The 25,616-nt window shown below is 44.7% G+C and overlaps 1 protein-coding gene across 10 annotated transcripts in view; it reads right to left on the bottom strand.

The window, feature by feature from the left end:
- The window catches only part of GGACT (gamma-glutamylamine cyclotransferase), a 40,548-nt gene that overhangs the window by 10,775 nt on the left and 4,157 nt on the right, over nucleotides 1–25,616 (bottom strand). For 3 of the 10 annotated variants that reach the window (XM_084767912.1, XM_084767911.1, XM_084767913.1), the window contains exons 2-3: nucleotides 23,736–23,836; nucleotides 1,736–1,791 (exon numbers count right to left, since the gene is read on the bottom strand). The exons of 3 other annotated variants lie outside the window; for them this stretch is intronic. The gene's annotated coding sequence lies outside the window, so the exon portion shown is untranslated. The remainder of the gene's footprint in view (nucleotides 1–1,735; nucleotides 1,792–23,735; nucleotides 23,837–25,616) is intronic. 4 more of the 10 variants (XM_084767917.1, XM_084767916.1, XM_084767914.1 and 1 more) reach the window with 2 other exon arrangements.

The following is a 25,616-nucleotide window of genomic DNA, read 5'->3' as shown; positions in this document are numbered from 1 at the left end:
TGTCCCACTTAACAGCATTTTCTAAAATGGACCACATCCTGGGACAAAAACCCAAATTCAAGATCAATTTTTGCATCCTGTCTGACTACAAAGGAATAAAGTTTAAAACTGACAGCAAGTAAATCTCTAGTGAGTACACACAGTAATGGAGATTAAAAACTCATTACTGAATGAAAGGTCCAAAGAGGAAGTAAAGAAAGAAATAAAAATTACTCCAGGAACACAACGTGAATAGTCCTCTGAGGGAAAGGTACAACTCTTCTGTGTCTACATTAAAGGCATGGTGGGACATGCCCGTAGTCGAAGCCCTGTGGAGGCAGAGGCAGAGGCAGATGAATCTAGTACCAGTTTAGTCTAATTTACGTGGTGAGCTAGAAAACAACCAGGGCTACGTAGCGACCCTATTTCACCCCCACCTCAATGCGAAGCTGGGGACTCTGGAACTGTGCAAAGAAAACATATGCAACCCCTACATGGTGCAGGCGTAGGAAAGGACTTTCTGATAAGACTCATGACTAGCCCAAGAACTAAGGCCAACAACTGCCATGTAAGACTTCATAAAACTAAAAAGCTTTTATACAGCTACAGAAACAATCCACAGAGGAAGCCCACAGAACGGGAGAGAATCATTGCCAGCTATACATCTGACAGAGGATTATTGTGCAGAATGTATTTTTTAACTCAAAAAACATAGATTTAAAAACAAAACAAATGACCAAGTCAAAAAATGGGCCTGGGTTCTGAACAGAGTTCTCAAAAGAAAGAGAAAGTTCGTGGTCTCTGGCAGGGACAGGCGAGGCTAGTTCTGATGCTTCTGGCCTAGGGAAGGCCACGGTGATGAAGGATGTGGCTTTCTGAGAGTCACGCCTAATTATGTCATCAGTTCTTTCCATGACACTGTTTAAGTTAGTACTGTATAAAATGAAAGGACTTAGTTTAATAAGAGGCAGAAAACACAAAACAAAGATAGCCATTTGTCTTGCTGAGTTTTTAGGTTGGTAGCTCCAGTCGGCTTGAGCCAAGACCCTGCGGATGAGTGTGCTCCTGCAGTAGACACCACATGGACCAGTCTCCCCAGGGAGCGTCAGACGGGGTTACTCACAGGAGGAGATTTCCAGATACAAAGTCAGGTCAATGTGAAATGCAGGAGGGCACAGTAACAGACCTAAATCAAAGTCTGACCTGCTGGAAACAACTGTAAATTTTTGGGAAAATTCCTTTAAGTCTCTAAGCTTCTGTATTCTCCTTTTAAAAACTGGGTCCATCGTGTTTCCCAGTGAGCCGCTCTCAGTGACCACTGACTGCAGCACCTGGTGCCACACCTCGGATGCCCCTCCCTGGTCCTTCCATCCCACTTGCCAAGCTGTCCTCCCAGCTCTCCCGTCCCCCAAATGCTCACTGCAGGGTTCTCAGCCAAGCTCCTCAGAGTGTCACAGCAAACGTTCTGACGGGAGAGTGACTCAAGCCTTATCAAGTGGTGGTTTCAAAGCCAAGAAGCAGTAGGCAGGGGGTAGTTGTATTCTAACTTAAACTGAAGGAAATCAGCAACTTTCTTCTAAAGAAAACAACAGCTTATTTCTATAAAAGATAACGAGGTAAGGGAGGCTGGCCTTTGCTCAGAGGCATTTGGTAAGTGTATCCTTTCTTACATAAAATCAGCTTGAGAATATTACTTATGCAGAACAAAATGAATGTTCTGCATTTCTGGCTTCTTTCATAAGAAAAACATCATTACCTTTTCTGATTGTGCTTTGAACAATGCACATGGATCGTCCAGGAAGCAGCTTGTCCCTGTGGGGATTGAGGAAGGATCAGAGTTAAGCACTGAAACAGCAATTAATTCCCATTAGAGGATTAAGGCACTCAAGTTCACTTTGAATCAGGAAAGCAAGTTGAGAGCGAACTGTTGTAGGACCAAGAGGTTACTTGTCAAAGTGAATAAGTTAAAGACCAAAGAGCAGTCAGATGCACAAAAGGGGCTGGGAAGGCACCAGGCACAGGCCAGGGGCTGGGTATGGCTTCACGCCTGTCTCTTTGTAAACACTGAGGACGCAAGGCCTGTGCCACACATGGCTGCTCAGCTCAGTTCTGCTGGGAGCTCTAGCACCTGTCTGAACTGAGTAGATTTGCGTAGTGTCTCTGTGGATGTCACACAGACAGTAAGGAGCAGTGAGGCCTACAGTGCCAGGACTGAGGTGCCCCTGGTTAGACTGGAAAAGCCCAAAGCAGGGCTTTTTTCTCAAACTTTGCTACAGCCTGAAACAAAATGTCTATCCAGAAGTCAGCCCAAAGGCAGAGCAGGATCAGCATCTCCAAACACCTTAGCTCAGCAAAACCTGCCTAGTTAACATTGTCAATACTTTAAAAACAAAACCACCACAGCAGTGTCCACGGGGCGGCCACGGCTTGCAGCGCTGTCACTCGGCAGTTCGCTTTCCTGTAGTCCAGTCCACCTAGCCTCAGGTTTCATCACGGAAGCAGAACTCAAAGTGTTTCCAAGTCCTTTCAAAACTTCTGGATTGGTCCTGATTGATTTTTTTTTTCACTAGCCACCTGGTGGCAAGAGTGTAAAAGGCAGGATTTGGGACTTTATTAAGTAGTCTGGGGGCTGGAGAGATGGTCTAGTGGTTAAGAGCACTGACTACTCTTTCAGAGGACCCAGGTTCAATTCCCAGTGCCCACATGACAGCTGTCGGTCACTCAGGTTCCAGGAGATCCAACACCCTCACACAGACATACATGCAGGCAAAACACCAATGTACATAAAAAACAAAGAGAAGTATATTTTTAAAGCTAGTCTAAATCACTACTGTTGCACATGTTCAGTCCAGGTAAGCCAAACAAGAAAAGAGCTAAGGCTTAAACTCTTCCAACATTAACTTCTAAAGGATTTTAAATGGATGCTACCTTTTAACATAAGAATAACCTTCTAAAAGAAGGACCTCAATAAAACATCTATTGTGTTTGTATTAAAATCTAGTGACTCTAGCATCATTTCAATTTCTCCACATGATAAATCAAGCCTCTAACAATCTCCTGGTTGTCCAGTGGTCAGATCAGGAGGCATGGAGCTCAGCCTCTGGCACTGACGCCAAGAGAAGTCGTTCCAGAACCAGAAGGCGCTCATAAATGGTACCTTTACTCCCTTTCATCACCCACTATCTGTGTCAAAACTGGCTGCAACAAGTTCACAGGGGACCCAATACCAACCAGTACCCTTACTTTTACCAACTCCACCAAATACCACCCTTCCTGGCAGCAGCCACTCATGGGGCACAGGCTGGGGCACGCATAAACATACCCAGGTCTGGGGAAAGGACCTCACGGTATGGAGGATGGGGAGTGGCCATCTCTTACAGGGAAATTTTTTATTTTCTAGAAACCCCCTTGCATCTCAACAAGGAGTTGCTTGCGCTCCTCCCCCACACTAACTCTATTTTCCTTGGAGCAAAGACTGAATATCTGATATAGTTACTCATTAATTCTTCAGAAGCCTCTTAGAACTGTAGGAAACAGGTGAAAAAACAAGATGCTGTGAACTTTAAACCTGGCCCTGGCCTGTGAGCAGGAGCAGGCGCTGAGGCCCCGGGCATCTTGCCAGCAAGGGCTGGCCGCATCCTGCAGATGCTTTGATGTTCTCTTTTGGTTGCCTGCTTGGTTCTTTATAGTAAAGACAAGACCTTCCTGCTGGAGCCAGCCTCACCAACTCCACCAATCCCCCGGAAAGGAGACAGCCAAGCACTGTCTTTACAGTAGTGGTAGTGGCTGCCTTTGAAATCAGGTAGGAGCTGCTGGTGTGTTCAAAGCTCCAAGCTCTCCGAGGTCTAGGAAAACAACCTTCTGTGGCCCCGACACCACAATGGGCTACACAACTGCGGCCTTGGCAGCCCTGTGTGAGTTTTTAACACGTTCATCATGACCCAAGTGTTTTTTGTTCTTTGTTAAAGACTCAGCAAGTAAAGGTAAAGAAAGGTCCTCACCACCCAATGCCCGGGCACCGTGTAGTGGAAGGACAGAAGCAAATCCTGACCTCATGCGAGCTGTGCCATGAAGGACACAATACCAACCAGTGCCCTCATCTTTACCAACACCACCCCCTCCAAATACACACTGAGCCATGTAATGTTTAAAACTCAAGGTCGTTACACTGTTATGTTCCAAATACAGTGACCCTAACCTTACCCTAACCCTAGCCTTACCCTAACCCTAACCCTACCCTAACCCTAACCCTACCCTAACCCTAACCCTACCCTAACCCTAACCCTAGCCTTACCCTAACCCTAACCCTAACCCTACCCTAACCCTAGCCTTACCCTAACCCTAACCTTACCCTAACCCTAGCCTTACCCTAACCCTAGCCTTACCCTAACCCTAACCCTACCCTAACCCTAGCCTTACCCTAACCCTAGCCTTACCCTAACCCTAGCCTTACCCTAACCCTAGCCTTACCCTAACCCTAGCCTTACCCTCACCCTAGCCTTACCCTCACCCTAGCCTTACCCTCACCCTAGCCTTACCCTAACCCTAACCCTACCCTAACCCTAACCCTACCCTAACCCTAACCCTACCCTAACCCTAGCCTTACCCTAACCCTAGCCTTACCCTAACCCTAGCCTTACCCTAACCCTAGCCTTACCCTAACCCTAACCCTACCCTAACCCTAGACTTACCCTAACCCTAACCCTACCCTAACCCTAACCCTACCCTAACCCTAGCCTTACCCTAACCCTAGCCTTACCCTAACCCTAACCCTAACCCTAACCCTAGCCTTACCCTAACCCTAACCCTACCCTAACCCTAGCCTTACCCTAACCCTAGCCTTACCCTAACCCTAACCCTAACCCTAACCCTAGCCTTACCCTAACCCTAACCCTACCCTAACCCTAGCCTTACCCTAACCCTAGCCTTACCCTAACCCTAACCCTATCCTAACCCTAGCCTTCTCTTCACTTCTGCCCATTTTGAATATGAAAGCGACTGGAAAATCCCCAAATGCTGGCCCTGGAAGGAGCCTTGAAAACTCAGGCCAGGTACACTGGGATGGAGACATGCTGGCCCCTGCTGTTCCGAGTGGCTCAGCAGCCAGACACCTGTCAACAGGCTGGGCAGGCAGCTCCAGGCCTCAGATGGTGCCAATAACCCACTGGTGCCACCTGCAGCTCAAGCGGAATCCAAGGGTGGCCACGGCGAGCCTGTTGGTCTTGGCCAGGTTCCAGGCTTAAATGCCAGTGGCCAGGTTCCACTCTCAAGTTCATGGTCCAGTTTGCAACACGGTCTGGGTACAGACCTACAGGCGTCTCACTCAGGGCTAGTCTCTGCCATCATTTCTGGTCAACACCTAGGAAGCAAAGGAGAGTCAAGTGCTCCAAATCATAGGAGGTGACCCAGGCAGGAGCCGGTTACCATGGAGGCATGGCTAGACATCTGCAGCCTGAAAGGGGGTCTAGGGTTTGCAAGCTCCATCTCAGCAAAGGTAGGAACGGGCTCCCTGGGAGGATGCCACTCTCTGGAGGAAGGTGCGGGGCATTTTCCAGCTTGAAGCAGATGGTTCTACAGTGCTAGCCATTCGTGAAAACCATGTTGTGTGTAAATTAATAAAGAGTTGATAAAGAAAATACTAGTGAGTCGGGCACAGTGGCACACACCTGTAATTCCAGCATCCTGGCCCACTGAAAAAAGGTGGCAGACTCTAGGCCACCGAGAACTACAACGACACCGTTTCAAAACAAAAATGTATGAGCACAAAAAAGGGAGGTGCCTCCTGCCTTTGCCAGTGTACAGGGAATTCAGCATGTCTCCCAAGCCCTCGTCAGAGACACGGCCTCTCACCCCCAGGGCTCTCACGGGCGCCGAGTTCTTGCAGCCTTTCTGAAATGCATTTATGCTGCCCTGTTAAACCCAGTCACCTTCTGGAACCTGAGTCACAGTGAAGCAGAGTCAGACATGCTCCTATGTTGCTATGTAGGCCCAAGGATGCGTCTGGGTCAGCAGGCACAGGAGGTGCGAGCACAGGGTGTGTGGGGTCCACACATCAGGACACACAGCAGAGCTCCATCCATGCTAACTGCTGGCTAAGCACTGACTGCCCACACTTGGCTAAGAAATACAGCAAATGATCTGGCTTTTGGAATATTTTCCAGGCTCCTGGAGGAGAGCGTGCTTTTAACTCACACGGTGCAACTCTGAGCAGTTGCTCAGGATGTGATATACGCCTGGAGGGAGTACTGTCTGGGCAAGGAGCTAACAACGACTATCAACCCGGGCCTGTCCTAACTCACCCTTTGTGAGTGGGAGACGCAGGGAAAACAAGGCAGCTAGGTCCGGCTGACGGTGGCTGGTTCCAGTCCGCCTCGTACCCCAGGTGTTGCTGTTTTCTGAGTCACCTGGGATGGAAAAGCAGCCCTTGCCTGAAGCTGCTCTCCTTCCCACCTTCCTTTGTATTTTTGAACTTTTGTTAGAAGTCCTCTGGCTGTTTCAAACAGTAATGTCTATGCTAGGACACTGTGTAGTTTTTCAAGGACAGCTTCGGCTGTAATAGCACTTTGTATGTGTGTCTGCTCTGGGGACCAGACTCAAGGCCTCAGTGGTGGGCATGCGCCCTGCTGGCAAGCCACATTCCCAGCCCAACACATTCCCAACATAAAAACTCAGTCAGAAGCAGCCTAGGAGAGAACATAAGATAATCCACGAAGTCATTCTCTGTACCTCTAGGTAGTTTGCTCCAGAAAGAGGAGACTTGAACCTATTTAAACAACCCTTCTACTTCACTCAAAGTGAAGAAAATACATACACAAGTGAGGTTCCATCACAGGCTGCCAATGTGTTCTCTATTTAGAAGCTTATTACTCAATTAATCGCATCCCCCCCCCCCCCACACACACAAGACAGCATTTCTCTGTGTAGTCTTGGCTGTCCTGGAACTCACTCTGTAGATCAGGCTGGACTTGAATCTGCCTGCCTCTGCCTCCCAAGCATCAGGACTAAAGGTGTGCACCACTACCAGCAAACTACCAGTCTGATTTCTTTAGGGCAGAGAGCTAAATGACAACATGGAGTTCAAGGTCAAGGCCAAGCTCCTCGTTATTTTGGGTGAGTGGGGGTCCCTGGCCAAGAAGAAGGAAGGCCCAGCAGAAAGGGACAAGAGATCTACAGCAGCTGGCTAGGCTCAGCATAGGCCAGTCCGCAGGCGAGGCCGAGGATGAGCACTGTTAGTAACGTACTGCAGTGACCACACACCTGACGCACAGGGCAGCAAACACTCATTCTGGTCCTGACTGAAGGAACACAGTGCATCGTAGTCGGGAAGGCAGGAGGACCTCTGGACTGTGGCAGGGATGTGAGGCTGCTTGGTTAAATGCAGGGTTAGGCCTCAAGGCTCATCCCTACCTCCAAGCCACTTTTTAAAGGTTCTGCAACCTCCCAAAACAGCAATGAGGACAAAGTTCAAACACATGAACCTATGGAGGTCATATCTGAAGCCTAACAGCACCAAATACAACCAAAAGATACTAAACTTGAAACCCCACTCACACTGTAAAATTACCCCAAATACAACCTACAAACTCACACTAGGTGGCCAAGTCTGTCAGTCCATTTTAAGAACAAAACACCAAGTCACCCTGGCTCACCCTGCTGCTGGTTGTCATTTCTAGGTCAGTCTAGAGCTCCCTACCAGGCAACACACAGCCATCACACTCTGCAAACCCAGAGAGGAAACAGAAACCACAGAACAAAACACCCACCCCAACAAAGACAAACCCAGAAACCAGCACCTAGGCCTATAGTAAGCCCAAACAAAGATGCCTATTTCCCAGCATAAAAACACAACCACAACAGCCAGGGCAGGACGTCTCCATTAGAGCCCAGATCTCCTACCACAACAGGCCCTGCATACCCAAAGCTGAAGAACAAGAAAAAGATGTTAAAACTGACTATATGAGGGTGATAGATCCATTAAAAAATATAGGAAAATATAAATAAACAACTAGAGGAGATCAATAGATACATTAAAGAAATTCAAGAAAACAAACAGTAGAAGGAAATAAATAAAACAGTTTAAGACCTGAAGATGGGGGCTGGAGAGATGGCTCAGAGGTCAGAGCACTGCCTGCTCTTCCAAAGGTCCTGAGTTCAATTCCCAATCACCACATGGTGGCTCACAACCATCTACAGTGAGATCTGGTGCCCTCTTCTGGCCTGCAGGCACACATGCAGACAGAATACTGTATAAACAATAAATTATTTTTAAAAAATGGACCTGAAAATGGAAATAGAATTAATAAAGAAAACACAAACTGATAGAATACTCAAAATGAAAAATTTTGGAATGTTAACATTAACTACAGAGGCTTTACCAACAGATACACAAGAGATGGGAGAATTTCAGGCATTAAAGATACGATAGGAGAAATGGTCACATTAGTCAAAGACAAAATTAAATAAATTTTAAAAAGACTCCTGATATAAAGCATCTAGGAAATCTGGGACACTATAAAAAAACCAAACCTAAGAATACTAAGAATAAAGGAAGGAGAAGAATCCCAGCTCAAAGGCTCAAAAAATATTTTCAACAAAATCACAGAGGAAAATTTTCCTAACCCACAGAAGGAGATGCTTATAAAGGTATAAGAAATATACAGATCACCAAACATCTTGGACCAGGAAAAAAAAAGTCTTTTTGACACATAATAAAACACTAAATGTAAGGAACAAAGAAAGAATATTAAAAGCTGTAAGGGAAAAAGAGAAAGAACATACGAAGGCAGACCAGACCTAGTAGAATTACACCTGACTTCTCAATGGCGACTCTAAAGCCAAAAGGGCCTGAACAGATGTGCTGCAGTCTCTACCAGACCAAAGATCCAGCCCAAGTAACTATATCTAGCAAAACATTCAGTTTCCACAGATGGAGAAAATAAGATGTCCTATGATGAAGCCCAACTTAAACTATATCTATTTACAAATCCAGCCCTACAGAAGGAGCCAGAAGGAAAATGCCAACCAGGAATAAACATTCTCAGACCAGCAAAACAAAAAAACCCAAAAACAGAAAAAAGGAAAAAAAAAAAAAAAAAGGAAACGTACACAACCACAATCACCAACAACAAAATAACAGAAAAGAACAAGCATTGGTCATTGATCTCTCTCAATATCACTGGTCTCAATTCTCCAATAAGAAGACCCAAATATAGAATGGATGTGAAAACAGAGCTTCTGCAGCATTCAAGAAACACATCTCAAATCAAAGATAGACATTACTTCAGAGTAAAGGGTTGGAAACAGTTATTCCAAGTAAAGGACCTAAGAAAGAAGTTGGTACAGATATTTTAGTATCTAACAAAATAAGTTTCAAAGCAAAACTAAATCAAAAGAGTTATGGAAGGATACTACATATTCATCAAATGAAAAATCCACCAAGATGGCGCTTGAATTCTTAACATCTATGCCCCAAACAAAAGGGTATCCATGTTTCTAAAAGAAATAATACTACAGCTTTAATCACATATTGACCCACACACACTGGTAATGGGAGACTTCAATACCCCACTCTCATCAATGGACAGGGCAGCCAGACAAAAACTAAACAGAGAAATACTAGAGCTAGCAGGTGATATAAACCAAATAGACCTAACAGATATTTACAGAACACTTTACCCAAACACAAAAGGATCTACCTTCTTCTCTGTATATCTCATGAAACTTTCTCCAAAACTGATCACATTCTTGGATGTAAAATAAGTCCCAACAGATAAAAAAAAAAAAACAAAAACAAAACTGAAATAACTCCCCGTATCCCATCAGACCAGCATGGATTAAAGCTGAACTTCAACAACAACAGAAACAACAGAAAGCCTACAATCTCATGGAAACTCAACAACTCTCTACTGAGTGAAAAATGAGTCAAGACAGAAATAAGAAAGAAATTAAAGACTTTCTAGAATTCAATGAAAATGAACACACAGCATACCCCAACTCATGGGACACAATGAGAAGGATTCTAAAAGACAAGTTCACAATACTAAGTGCCTACATGAAAAACAAAACAACTGGAGAGATCTCATACTAGCAACTGAACAGCACACCTGAATGCTCTATAACAAAAGGAAGCAACCACACTTAAGAGGAGTAGACCAACGAGAGATAATCAAACCCAGGGCTGAAAGTAATAAAGTAGAAACAGAGAACAATACAAAGAAGCAACGAAACAAGCAGTTGGTTCTTTGAGAAAATCAACAAGATAGACGAAATTCTTATCCAAACTAGCTAAAAGGCAGAGAGAAGGTATCCAAATTAAAACCAGCAATGAAAAGGGGGATATAACAACAGACACGGAGGAAATCCAGAGAATCATAAGGACACACTTTAAAAACCTATACTCCACCAAATTAGAAAAATCTAAAAGAAATGGGTTATTCTCATAATAGGTACCACTTCCCAAAGTTAAATAAAAATCAAACAAACAATTTAAATAGACCTGTAACATCCAGTGAAATAAAAGCAGTCACCAAAAGTATCCCAAACAAAAACAAAACAAAACAAAAAATACTAATCAAACAAAATCAAAAATAACCCCCAGGTCCAGATGATTTTAGTGTAAAATTCTACCAGACTTACAAAGAGTTAAAGCCAATATTCCTAAAATTATTCCACAAAATGGAAACAGAAGGAACATGGTCAAACTTATTCTATGAGGCCACAATCACTGTGATACCCAAACCACATAAAAACCCAACAAAGAAAGAGAATTACAACCAGTCTCCCTTATGAACACAGATGTAAAAATATCCAATAAAATACTTGCAAATTGAATCCAAGAACACATCAAAAAGATCATCCATCATGATCAAGTAGGCTTCATCCCAGGGATGCAGGGATGGTTTAAATATATAAAAATCAATAAATGTAATCCACTGTATAAACAAACAAAAAGAAGGAAAACATGATCATCTCATTAGATAGGGAAAAGGCCATTGACAAAAATCTAACACCCCTCCATGATAAAAGTCCTAGAACGATGAGGGATACAAGGGACATACCCGAATGTAACAAAGGCACCTTACAGCAAGCTGACATCAAATTCAATGGAGAGGAACTCAAATCAATTCCACTAAAACCAGAAGCAAGACAAAGTTCCCACTCTTTCCATATTTATTCAGTGTAGTGCTTGGAGTCTTAGCTCAATAAGACATCTGAAGGAGACCAAGGATACAAATTGGAAAGATTTTGAAAAGGCAAAGTATCATTATTTGCAGATATGATAGTATACGTAAGTTACCCTAAAAATTTCACTGGGAAAGCCCTATAGCTGATAAACCCTTTCAGCAAAGTGGCTGGATACAAAATTTACTCACAGACATCAGCAGCTCTCCAATACACAAATGACAAATGGACTGAGGAAAGGAAAAAAAAAACAAACAAAAACAAAAACACAAGAAAAGATAAACAACACCTTTCACAATAGCCACAAATAGTATAAAATATCTTGGGGTAACTTTAACCAAGCAAGTGAAAGACTTGTTGATAAGAACTTCAAGTCTTTGAAGATAGTAATTAAAGATGGAAAGATCTCCTATGCTCTTGGATCGGTAGGATTAACATAGTAAAAATGGCCATCCCACCAAAAGCCAAGTACAGATTCAATGCAGTCCCCACCAGCATTCCAAGCCTTCAAATGACAATTCTCAACTTCACATGGTAAAACAAAAGCTCAGAATAGCTAAAACAATCCTGAACAATCAAAGAACTGCTGGAAGTCTCACCACTCCTGATTTTAAGTTGTGCTACAGAGCTATAGTAATAAAAACTACACGGTACTGACATAAAAACAGATATGGTGGGCTAGAGAGATGGCTCAGAGGTTAAGAGCACAGTCTGCTCTCCCAGAGGTCCTGAGTTCAATTCCCAGCAACCACATGGTGCCTCACAACCATCTAGAATGAGATTAGTGCCCTCTTCCAGCAGGCAGGCAAGACATTATATACTAAATTAAAAAACAAAACAAAAAACAAACACCAGATATGTTGATCAGTGGAACCAAACTGAAGACCCAGACGTAAATCCACACAACTATGGACATCTCATTTAAGAAGAGGAGGAGGGCCGGGTGTGGTGGCGCACGCCTTTAGTCCCAGCACTCGGGAGGCAGAGGCAGGTGAATCGCTGTGAATTTGAGGCCAGCCTGGTCTACAAAGCAAGTTCAGGACACCCAAGGTTAAACAGAGAAGCCCTGTCTTTAAAAAAAAAAAAGAAGAGAAGGAGGAGGAGGAGGAGGAGGAGGGGGAGGAGGAGGAGGCAGCTGCTAGAAATACACACTAGAATAAAAGACAGCATCTTCAACAAATGGTGCTGGTCTAACTGGATGTCTGCATGTGAAAGCATTCAAATAGACCCATATTTATCATCCTGCATAAAACTCAAGATCAAGAGGATCAAACACCTCAACATAAAACCAGATACAGCGAACCTGACAGAAGAGAAAGTGAAGAACAGCCGTGAACACCCTGGCACAGGAGACAACTTCCTGAAAGGACACCAATAGCTCAGGCACTAAGATCAGTAAATGAGCCTCACAACACCAGAAACGTCTATAAGGCAAAGGACACCATCATTTGGGCAAATCAGCACCCTACAGGATAGGAAAAGATTTTTTTTTAAACCAACTCCATATCCAAAAGAACACTAATATCCAAAATATATAAAGAACTCCAGAAACTAGGTATCAAAAAACCAAACAGAAATGGGTACAGAGAATTCTCAATAGAGGACACTCAAGTGGCTGAGAACAAATGCTCATCATCCTTAGCCATCAGGGAAATGCAAAATAAAACTACTTTGAGATTCTATTTTATACCTGTCAGAACAGCTAAAATCAGTAACACAAGTGACAGCTCATGCCAGCGAGGATGTGTAATAAAATGAACACTTCTACATTCCTGGTGGGAGTGCAAAGTTGTACAATCACTATGGAAATCAATATGGTGGTTCCTCAGAAAGTTGAGAATTGATCTACCGCAAGATCCAGCTATACCGGTCTTGGACGTAAACCCAAAAGACACTCCATCCTGCCACAAGGACACTTGCTCAACTGTGTTCATTGCTGCTCCATTTGTAATAGCAGAAATTGCAAACAACCTATATGTCCCTCTACAGAAGAATGAATATATAAATTGTACATTTACACAATGGAATATCACTCAGCTGTTAAAAAATGACATCATGAAATTTGCAGGCAAATGGATGAACTAGAAAAACATCTATAGGCATAAGGTTATTGTGGAGTTTTAATTCTGATTTCCTGTCTAAATGTTGTATACACTCTGTTCCTCAAGGTCCCTGTTATGTCAATAAAGCAACTTTCGGCCAATCAATGAGCAGGGGAGAGAATAGGGCTGGACTTCCTGTCAGCCATGGGAGGAGTTAGGAGGAGCAGCAAGAGGTTCGGCCACAAGTAGAGGTCCAAGGAAGATCAAGAGGACGAGGTGAAGCTGGAGAAAAGCGTCCCAATTATGTGTGTGATAGCTGGGTTAAGGAATAAGCTAAGAGAAACAAAGGCAGTTTTATAAAAATAACTTCAACAAATGACATACCAAGGTGGGGCAGAATTTACAGTAATTTAGCAAGAATTTCTGTAGAAGACAAGACTACAGAGCAGCTCCTTAGTTCTGTTCAAGAAGAAAGGAACAGCAGTTTCTAGGGCAGGAGCTCACAGCTTCCGGATTAGACAGACCCCACTGCAGAGCGGCAAGGTCTCCAGCAGGCTGCAGAAAACCAAAAACTGATACATACAAACCCCAGAAAGGCAGCTTCTTTAGGTAGAGGGAAAACCGTAGCTCTTTAACGCAAGCAGGCTTTTCAAAGACAGACTTTCCTAGCCAAGGCAGGAAGACACCTTTGAGAAGGGCTCCCGCAGGCCAGAAGAGCAAACACGTGTGGACCCAAGAACTTCCCGGAGTGGGAGAGGGGTCAGGATCCACTGAGGGAGGAGACAAAAAGCCTCTACCGGAAACAGGAGTAGCCTGAAAAACTTCAAGCTTCTGAACTTGTAAGGTCTGAAAGGGAAGCTGGGTCTAAGAAAGTAAAGTCCTTAGGAAGAGGTTTTGAGATTAAAGATTACTTTCTGTGTTGAAAATGGAGGACACGGTGACACAGTGCTTCTGGATAATAGTTTATCTTAGCGTACAAATAATTTTTTCAATGACATAATTTTGTATATTCTCTTTGGGAAAAATCAGAATAATACGGACTTGAAAAAGGAAGAGAGAAATCGCAATCAAGAAGACCAATCAGAACTCCTCCCGATAGATAATGGAAACCTGACAGCAGATGGAGCTCAAGGTTATCCAGCTGCGAGACGCTTGGCAGCTATTTCTGGAAAGGGTCCGCCTATATGTTTTAACAACTAAAAAAAAAAAAAAAAAAAAAAAAAAAGATTAACAGGCTTGACTTATTGAAGCCTAAATTGACACACACAACTGGCCTAAAACTTATTTTGAAAGAGCAAAGAATTAAAATCCATATCTCAGCGTCACAGTGACAAGTTGTAAGACACAGCTGCAAGGAAAGTTCTCCTAGCCTGAGTCACATGGCCACATTCCTTTCTGCCCCGAGATGTACAGCATGTACAGCGGGAGGAGGTCCCCCTCAGTCACAGCTATAGGGGAGGGGAGTAGGGGGAAAGCGGGAGGGAGGGAGGAATGGGAGGATGCAAGGAATGGGATAACAACTGAGATGTAATTTGAATAATTTAATAAAATATTTTTTTTAAAAAGAAAGCCATATCAAAGGGCCCTGCCCTGCCTCACTATTGCTTGGTTCCCCTAGCAATAGCCAATCAGCACAGGGCAGGACCTTCAGCTGAAACCTGAAGGGGACACAACCCTCAGCGAGGAGGTAAACAAAGAAGATCAGAAGTTGGAGCCACAGCGCCCTTGGCACCTGTTCTGGTCTATCACCTTAGGACACTAGATTCCCTTATGTGTCTTTACCAATAACTACTTGCCAAGCTGGGACTGCCCTGCTTTGGGAATGCTGGGAGGGAAAAGGATCTATTAAAAAAAAACAGAACCAGAGCACAGGTGGCCTCCGGATACCTCTGCACTGGTGATGGTCACGGCCTGGCTCGGGTCGTAATAAAGATCCTTCATTCTATTACATCGGTTTTGCCTCCTGGAGATTCTTGGGGTACTTGACACCGGCATAACAATTTTTGCTTCTTTACTTGATTTTTGTCAGTTATAATGATATGGAATTGAGAGGCAAATCTCTGAGTTCCGGATCAGCCTGATTTAAACAATAAAGTCTCGGTGGGCACTCCCTGCTGATAAGCCCCATACAAAGACAGCCTAGGATTCAAAATGACAAAAATTTCCTTAAAGTTACTATATAAGTCCTTTTTTCTTAATAATGGATGATATGTCCTTACTTATCTAAAAGATGGGTGCACATCAATCCTAGACTTATGTAAGGAGAAGTGATGCCACACTGCTCTGAAAAGGTCAGCCAGTGTACTTAGAAAGTGGGGCTCCTGTGGGAGAACTGGTGCCAAAGAGCATTGTGTCCTGAGAGACAGCTTCTGCTGGTCAGTGTGAGGACCCAAGGTCAGACTAGGAGACAAACACGCAAGCTGCATGCCTCCCACATCGAGAAGATTTTGAATGCTGACTGAGTTGAGGTGTCACACTGCTCGGGCAGCTAGCTTATCCTTCATACATGAGACATTTTCATGGGGGACAAGTGGCAGTCACACCTGATGCAGAGAGACACAGGGGACTATACACATGGCAAAGTACACACCAGCCTAGTTAGGTCCCCAAACTCAAAGGTTACGATTCATGTTTAAAAGGTGCAGCATGGAGAAAAGGGGTAAGACAAAAGTAGCTGCAAAAAATATAAAAACTCAGGTGTAAGATACCTAGGGTATGTTTAAATTCTAAAATTAAAATCTCGTTAACTGTGAGGCCTTTTCATGGAGACAGGTAGTGACTTTGCCTAATAGATCAAGTACCCGAGAGCCCAGAAGAGGACATTTAGATCTATACATTTAGATCTAGACAACCTTGCCTTGATTTCAACATGATAATGGTAATACACATCCCCTTTGAGAGAGGTCAAAATAAAACAGGTCTGGGTAAAAAGGAGACTGCTAAATTATATCAGTCTATACATGACTTCAAACTGCAGGACAAGCAGGTAGCATAATTTGCTGATCCCTCCACTTGGGAACAGCTCTGAGACTCACTGGGGCATGAAAACGTCTCCAGTCAGGACTTCAACTGTGCATGGCCTATAGATCTCTGGCTACAAATTCCTCAGGAATTATCACGTCATTCTTTGAAAGGGCATAGATAAAAATTTGTTTTACAAAGAATCATCTTTAGCTGAACTGTGCTCAGCTTTGAAAGTTTATATATTTTGCAGATCAAGAGGACTAGACACCAAAAAAAAAAAAAAAAAAAAAAAAAAAAAAAAAAAAGACAAGACAAGCAGCCCAGGTGCTGTTCACAGATGGACTCAATGACAATGTTTCCTTGACATTTTCCATCTGGGACAATTTCAGAATGGCTTCTAGATCATTAAGCATCACAGACTGTTCCAGTCAGGACTTCAGTTAAGCTCTGAACTTTTTCAGTATTCAAAGACTGGACAGCAAAAGTTTCAGCAGCTTTCTTAAGACTGGATAACGTTCCTATTTTATTGGGCTCCCAAAAAGAAAACTATGCCCCATTCCCATGCGGTGGGGGTGGGGGGAGTGTTTATTATTGTTAAAAGAGTTTAGTTATACGAATGATGAGTAAAAGTATTGATTATTGAATCTACTTTTGGACCAAATAACATTAACAAAAAAAAAAACCTATTACATTGGTATAGATCTTTGTATATTAAGGCAGATTTAAGATGATGTTTGGTTACAAAATGCTAAGGTATTGTACCTATGTCATTCTCAAAACTGCAATGTTAAATTCTAGTCATTTTGAAAGTTATTATTACAAACTGTTTAGGATAAGTAAGAGATGTATATTAGTCAGACAATCAAACTCATAGTCATGTTAGATACTAGTTTAGTTAATTAAAAAATGTTTCCTAGGTTGACAGATAAAAAAATAGCTAGAACAAGCATTTCAGGTAAGAGAGACACATAGATGGTCTTCACAAACCTTAGAGATCTAAAGAATATGGCATCCAAAGATTGTATTAACTTAAGGCTTTTTTGACATGAGACAGGTGGCAGCATCCCATTCTACTCTGAAGAGCATCAAAGTCTTCATATGTGGCAAGCTAGCCACTGGGTGAGAAAATGACCTTGTGTCAATTACAGACAGAATACTGTCCAAACAGGACAGACTGGATGCAGGAAAGTCAACTGCTGAGCTTTGCAAGGACACGGTGGGCAAGTCCTTTATAATTCCTGCTTCACAGAAACGTCTTTCAAATATTCTGGCTCAGAAGGATGGAGATGATGCTCCAACTACATAGAAAAATTTGACCGACTGTCCGGGCAACTAAATATCTCCGTCATTTCTATATTATTGGAAGATGCTCACCTGCACTTCTTACATATTTAGGTAATATTTATTCCTTCTTAAGCCTTTGATAGGGTTGAAGACTAGATAGTTATAGTCTCACAGTTAAACTTAAATTGTATAGGATGATAGATATTGATAGTAACATACTTTATCCAAGGATTGCCAAATACATAAATGTTGTCTTATCTAATAATTTTTATAATTGTTATATTACAGTTTGTTATTGTAGGGAAAAGCAGCCTTTTATTAGACTAAAAGGGGGGAAATGTAGGCATAAGATTATTGTGTAGTGTAAATTCTTATTTCCTGTCTAAATGTATAAACTCTGTTCCTCAATTGTCCCTGATATGTCAACAAAGCAGCTTACAGCCAATCAACAAGAAGGGGAGAGAGTAGGTATGGACTTCCTGCCAGCCAGAGGAAGAGGAGTTAGGAGAGGAAGGAGGGGATTCAGCCACAGGAGAGGTCAAGGAAGATCAGGAGGAAGGAGCTGAAGTCGAGGAAAGCTACAAAGTATTGCTGGGCTGTTTGCTGGGAGTAAGACAAAATAACACAGAGAGTTAAGAACAGTCTTAAACTTCTCAGACTGTGTTGTGAAGGCTTTTATTATAAAAGTCTCAATTATTTGTGTGATAGCTGGGTTAAGAAATAAGTTAAGGCAAACAAAGACAACACAAAAAACACTTCATCAAATATCATCCTGAGCAAGGTAACCCAGACCCAGAGAGATCAAAATGGTATGCATTTGCTTATATGTGGATATTAGACATTAAGTAAATGATAACCAAGATACTATCTGTAGAGCCAGAGAGTTTAGATATAAAGGAAAGGTCTAAAGGGGACACATGGATCTCTCTCTGAAAGAGGTAAATGGAATACATTTTGTAAAGCTGGGTGGCAGCACGTACCTTCAATCCCAGCACTTGGAAGGCAGAGGCAGGTGGATCTCTGTGAGTGTAAGAGCCAGAGAGGGTGGAGGACACCAGGAGAACAGGCCCTCTCAGTCAACTAAGTAGGGCTCATATTAACTCACAGAGACTCAAACAGGGCCTGCCTGGCTCAGCACCAGGTCCTCTGGACATGGATTACAGCTTCCAGCTTATAATTTTTATGGGAGACAACTGAGTGTGTGAATGAGTGGATCTCTGACTCTTGTGTGTGCTCTTGGGGCTCTTTTCCTTCTTTTGGGTTGTGTTGTCCAGCCTGAATGTGATGGTTTTTGTGTTTTATATTATTATTAGTATTAGTATTAGTATTAGTATTAGTATTAGTATTTACTTTGACAAGTTTGTTTGTTATCTTTTTTGTTTGTTTTTCAAGACAGGGTTTCTCTGTTATCTTGGCTGTCCTGGACTTGAACTCATAGTGATCCACCTGTCTCTGCCACCCGAATGCTGGGATTAAAGGTGTGTGCCTCCACGCCCTCTTAGAAACCTGTGGTTGTTTTCTAATGAGAGAGAGAGAAAGGGAGTGGATGCAGACGGGAAGGTAGGCTGGGAGGAGAGCGTGTACTCAGAATATACTGTAGAACTATTTTCAATAAAAGAAAAATGGGGGCTGGGGAGGTGGCTCAGAGGTTAAGAATACTGAATGATCTTCCAAAGGTCCTAAGTTCTCCAGCTCATAAACCAATTTTCTTAACAATAGGTAACCATGAGAGTTAGCAGAATACACTTCCTTTCTTGGTTTCAGGTATGTGCATGGGGGTGGGAGGACACTCCATGTAGATGGGTACGGGCTCTCTCAGAAGCAAGAAGGGGGTACCATATTCTCTGGGGCTAGAGTTAACACACTCCCTTTCCTGTGGGGGTTTGAGTAAGAATGGCCCCAGAGGCTCAGGTGTTTAAATGCTCACTCTCCAGCTGGTGGAACATTTGGGAAGGACTATGAGGTATGGTCTTGCTGGAAAAGACGTATCAAAGGAGGCAGGTTTCCAAAGCCCATGCCATTCCAGTTAGCTCTCTGTGTCTCCTGCCTGCGCATGAAGATGTGAGCCCTCAGGCACTGCTTCAGTGTCATGCCTTCCTGCCACCATGCTCCTGCCTTGTAATGAACTCCTAGGTCATGGTGTCTTCCCACAGCAATGAGAGAATAACGAATACAACCATACACGCTTCTTTGATGGGGTCTCATGTAGGCCAGGCTGGCCTCAAATCACCCATGAGGTAAAAACTTCCAATACTCCTGTCTCTGCCACCATCTCCAGAAAGTGGAGATTATATATAGATATGTTCTAACAAACCTGATATGCAGTGCTGGGGACTGGACCCAGGGCTTTGTGTATGCTCGGGGCAAGCACTCTACCACCTGAGCTACATCCCCAGCCACTGGTCTGTACTCTTCTTTTTGTATTTTGAGACAGGGTTTCTCTGTGTAGCTTTGGCTGTCCTAGACTCACTTTGTAGACCAGGCTGGCCTCGAACTCAAAGCAATCCACCTGCCTCTGCCTCCCAAGTGCTGGGATTAAAGGCGTGCGCCGCCACCGCCCAGCTTGGTCTGTACTTCTTAAGCAGTAGGCTTGTCCCAAGAGGATGCTGAAGATATCTACTAGATGCCCTGAAGGAGGGGGCATTTATGCTTCCTAATGTCTTTTGCTTTTTCCTCCCCTACTCGCTGCTGCTGCTTCTCTAGCCATTTGCTGTACCGATAAATACTTAAATCTGTCTGGGATGGCCACCCAAAATGGTCTTGCCGATCCACTCACCAAGGTGACCCCTCCACAGTATGTGCAAGTCCATAACTCGGTCTTTTCCTGGCTATGCGGTTCTGCCGGGCACTTGGGCCATGGCAAGCTCACCCCTGGCATTCCTGTATCTGTAAAATTCCTGCCTCCTGAACACAATCCAGGTTTAGTGACCCACTGCAAACAAACAAAATGAAGAAGATAGGCTATTGTTCCAGAATTATGCTGTAAAGCAAAACAAAACTGTGGCTTCTGTCTTAGGAGCTCGCCTTTGTCTCAGATTTCTCACTGTCAGGCTGCCATGTGTGGCTCTTATGGAGGAGCTGTCCATGAGGGGAGAAACTATAGCCAGAACGACCAGGCCAGCCTCTCCGAGTCAGGCTTGGAGTAGATCAAAGCTATGAGAAACCACAGGCCAGAGCCATTCAACCATGCTGAGCTCAAATTCTGACCCAGACTGTGAGTAATGTCTATTGTTTGCAATCACTAATTTGAGGGTGATTTGTTTATCAGAAGTAAACTGCAAATCCAAGAGCTGAGTCCAAACTTTATGTGGATCACAAAGCCTAGTCAGCAAACTTTTCCTGGTCACATCTGGGCCAAGCCTTACACCATGCATCCTCTTCTTTGCTCAAAAGGCTGCTGCTGACTTTAGGAAAAAACTCGTCATTCCTCACCATTCTGCACTGTGTTCCCGGTGTGACCCCTGGCTCCAAACACAGGGGCACGGCCGACAAGAGCACTATGGCCTGTGCACTGGCCCAGCACCTGCTGCGGTCTGCATCCTCGGACTTCTGAGATGGCTCAGGCACCAGCAGCTCTGCCTAGCAGCCGGGCATGTGATGGGCACGCAGCTAATGTCCTGTGTCATCTGCACCCTCAAGTTCTCCAGCCCTGAGTTGTGCCTATGTCTAGTCCCACCAGCCACATGGCCATCAACCCTCACTATCAGGAACCCATTCCCAGCATTTCAACCCTTTTGAGCTCTGTCCATGGTCTTAATATGCAACAGTTCCTCAGTCTTGCACTGTTGTGATTACTTACAGACTCTCAGGACATTTATCTCACTGGTGTCCTTCAATCTGATTTTGTCTGGTGTTGCCTATAGGTTAGATGCTCAGCAGCAATCATTAAAAATGTTCCCTGGGGCTGGCGTGATGGCCCTGCAGTTACGAGCACTGGCTGCTCTTCCAGAGGACTTGGGTTCGATTCCCAGCACCCATATGGCGGCTCCCACTTATCTCTAACCCTACTCCCAGGAGATCTGACAAAACACCAATGCACATAAAACATAAATAAATAAATAGATAGCATTCTTCTTGCCACCTATCACATGGCACTTGATTTCAGTTTGTGGTGTTTGCTCATTCCAAGCAGCTTACCTATGTGGTGACCGCCAGGCTTCCCGCAGTGAAGTCTCACCATTTCCCTGAGAGCTGGCAAGGACTCTGTGAGGAATCACTTCAGAACTATGTGCACCCCACTTACCACCCTCGCCTTTTTGTTTGCTTGTATGTGCATGTCTGCAGACCTATGTCTCCCACTGTAGCCAGTGCTATTATTATTTCTCTGGATGCTCAAACTGTACCTGACTTGGACAGTGGGTTTCTCTGTCCCTTTGACCCGTTTGCTAAGTAATTCTCTTGTGTCCTGGCTTAAGGTGGTCTAGATTCCTCGTGGATGTTATGTCCCAGCCCAGGTACTAGAAGCCAGGACTGCACTGGAGTGTACCTGGTCCTGCCTCTCTTGATGGGGCCCTATCTTAGCTACTGTTCTATTGCTGTGAAGAGACATAATCAAGGCAGCTTATAAAAGCAAACATTTAACTAGGGGCTACTCTACAGTTTCAGAGGGCCAGTCCGTGGCCATCATGCAGGAAGCATGGCAGCAGACAGGCATGGTGCTTGAGCAGGAGCTGAGGACTTACATCTGATCTACAGGCATCAGGCATGGGCGGCGGCAGAGAAAGGGGGGTACCTACTCTAACATGGCTGTGTTTTTACTTCTACATCAATGTTTACTGATAACCAGGAATTCATACAATATGCTCTGTACCTATCTGTACCACAGGAGTGGCTACAGCTTCCTAGGTTTCTGTCTTAACAACTCTTTCTGAGACAGAAAAGCCTAGCTGCACTAAACACGCATGCCTGATCCTTCCAGTTTGTGAGGAATCACTTCAAAACTATGCATACCCCACTTACCACCCTCGCCCGTTTGTTTGCTTGTACGTGCTCGTCTGCAGACATCACTTCCACCCTCAGCCACCTCCATCTCTGCGCACAGGCCTGACTGCCCACAACTGGGCATGCCCCGTGAGGGCTCTCCAAGCAAGCCTGGGGAGAGGAAGGCAGTTGCCTCCCTTTATCCATCAGGGCCCTTGTGCTGGGGGAGGGCGGCCATGCGGGCAGTCCTTCAGCCCAGCAGGCCAGGCCCTTGTGCTGGGGGAGGGCAGCCATGCGGGCAGTCCTTCAGCCCAGCAGGCCAGGCCCTTGTGCTGGGGGAGGGCGGCCATGCAGGCAGTCCTTCAGCCCAGCAGGCCAGGCCCTTGTGCTTCACTAGCCCATCGCTTCCATGCTCAAGGTTCCCTCGGGACAGAAAATGGCCGCTGGCCTTCCTGCCATATTGTTATTCAAAGGAGCAGGAATAAGGAAGGATAAGGATGCTCCCAGGTGAGTCAGGCCCCTTCTGACAGCCCCTTGGAGCCCTACCCTCCTGCTTTCCTTCTGTCCCCCATGCCTGGGCACTGGGTCACTGGATCTAACAAGACCAAGAGCTACTTTCCTGTGCACCACTCAGGTGGTGCCGAAGACCTTCCGTGAATCTCTGGAAGCTGTCGGGTCCTCGTCTATCTCCAGGTTTTACGTCAGGGGCAATGTCACCCCGAGCATGCAGACTTCTCAGAGGCCTAAAGGGCTGCTTGAATGGTGCACGATGGCTCGCCTGAAGGCCACTCCTTCCACAGCCTTTGCCTCTCTGCTCACATGAAAGCACAGGCCAGAGCAGCTCCCAGCTTCAGCCCCATCAGAGACACAGAGCAAAGTCCAACAACGGCTCTAACTCCCTGCTGATTAAACAGGCAGGAAGGCAAATGGGAAATAACAGTGCAGAATAGGGCGACCGCAGAAACACAGGCATCTGCAGAGAGTGAGTAGGTTTATTCTGCAAAATCTCTCATGGCTAAGCCTTGCAATATAACTCAGATGCGTCACATGTGTCTCTGCAAGGAACATGGCAAGAGCCACTGCTTCATACAAGGTCTTTACACATGGTTTCTATTCATAACTTAAATGGCAACACAATTTCCCAAGAGTGTCTGTCCCAGTGCCCTTCAGGTTATACCTGCGCGCTGTTGCCCTGGCAGCAGGAGCCAGTGTTGGGTAGACACAAGCACAGACACCTGGTGTGCTATGGCACACCTGAGTCACAGCACTTGGGGCCTGAGTCAGGAGGGCTGAATGGTCCAGGCCAGCCTGGAACACACAGTAAAGACCCTGCCTCAAAATAACTAATGAAAAGAGAAGACAGACCTTTGAACTAGCTGCACTGCACTTCACCGTCAAGGAAAGCCAACAGTTTGTTCGTGCGCCTGTTCATGGATCAGGAATCCCACTCTTCTGACCTTACAGTCCTGAAAGACAGGCAAATAATGACTTACATATGAAGAATATGAGTGAGGCTCTGACCTGCAAACACTGTGACTGTTCGTCTCTATCTGAAAGAAGGGTAAATCACAGAATTAAACGAACCAAATAACAGAAAATATGCCAGATATAATCATGTCTGGCATATAGCTATGACTAGTGAATGTTAATTTTTAATTTACTCTTCAGCACAAAAAAATCCACACATTGGTTATCTACTCGACTAGAAGTTTTGCTGTTGCTGTACTTTTTGGTGTTTGTTTTTCAAACCGAGCCTCATGTTGCTGGCTGAGTTCAAATTCACTATGTATTCAAGAACGACCTTGGACTCCCGATCTCCATGACCCCACCTCCCAGGTGCTGAGATTACAGGTGTGCGATAACCATGCTCGCCTGTAACTGATGTTCTTCATAATTTAACTTTTTGTGCACATAAAATTATAAGCTCCCTTTCGCCACTCAGAGACTCTGCAACCAGATGGAGAACATCTTGTCTAGTACCTGTGCATTTGTCACTAGTGGTTTTGTTACAGCTTCCAAAGACACACAGTAAAGACGAGCTGAGCAGCCCTTACCTGAAACCCACGCGCTTCAGATGCTGGAACTTTTTCAGGTTTTGGAATGACTTAATTGCATAGACTTAATGTCAAGCATCCCTGATACAAAAACTTGAAACACAAAACAAAATTGTGTGAAATCTAACACTTTTGTCACTCAAAAGTGTACCAAATTTCTGTATTAGGGATGCTCAACCTATGTACTGGCCCTAGGGCCCCTGGAACTCAGAATCTGTCATCAATTTACTTGAGACATCTGCCAGTAACACAGGTAGAAAATGACCAGAGGTTCTAGTACAAGGTGGCAGACAACTCAGCTTCCAGAAACAACATGTCCACACTGCCCCAGCCAGCCAGGGAGTGGCACACCTGCCCCATCTATCTCACCTCTTGCCTTCAGAAGCTGCTCTTCAGGACTCACTGCTGGCATGCTGGCAGTGACTGGCTGGTCTTGGTTGAGTACAGTCTAGGGATGTGGACAAACCATTTTCTAGTCTTACATCAGATACGCCAAGTAAGACAGAGGGGCAGTTAACTTTTGTCTTAGTTAGGATTTCCACTGCTGTGAAGAGACACCATGACCAAGGCAAACATCACTGGGCTGGCTTCAGAGGGTTAGTCCATCGTCATGCGGGAAGCATGGTGGCACGCAGGCAGACATGGTGCTGAGAAGAAGGCAAAGTTCTATATCCAGAGCAGCAGGCAGCCTGGAGGAGACTGGAATTCCACACTGGGTGGGGCTGGAGCACAGGAGAGCTCAAGGCTGTCCCTACCATGATGCAACTCCTCCAGCAAGGCCACATCTAAGGGGGCCAGTCCTGGAGGGCCAAGCGTTCAAACACATGGACCTAGTGTATTCAGCCAGCACAACTTTTAAAGACAGAAGAATGATGTGAACAAATGGACGACGCCTGCCGCCTCCCCTACTCTCACTTAGGCCTAACTCAAAATGCCAGTTTGTCCTACCCTACGTGGGAGGCACTAGGGCCGAAAGGAATGAACAAAGTATGGTGGCTCTTATCTAACGAGAGGCTGAAGTGCAGCAGAGGGTCAGCAGTACATCATAATGGCCAGTTCAAGGCCAGAGAATGTGGATGTAAAGAAGTAGAACAGATGCTAGCAACCATGCCACCAGGAAAAAGAGCAAAGGCCCACAGCTGCAGGGATGGGACAGAATCAACAGTTTCCACCTGTTTTGTAGAAATCCTAG

The sequence above is a fragment of the Acomys minous genome, assembly GCF_964271855.1.
Source record: "Acomys minous genome assembly, chromosome: 18".
Taxonomy (NCBI): domain Eukaryota; kingdom Metazoa; phylum Chordata; class Mammalia; order Rodentia; family Muridae; genus Acomys; species Acomys minous.
The sequence above is the reverse complement of the archived record's forward strand: the minus strand, read 5'-3'. Positions and strand labels throughout refer to the sequence as shown.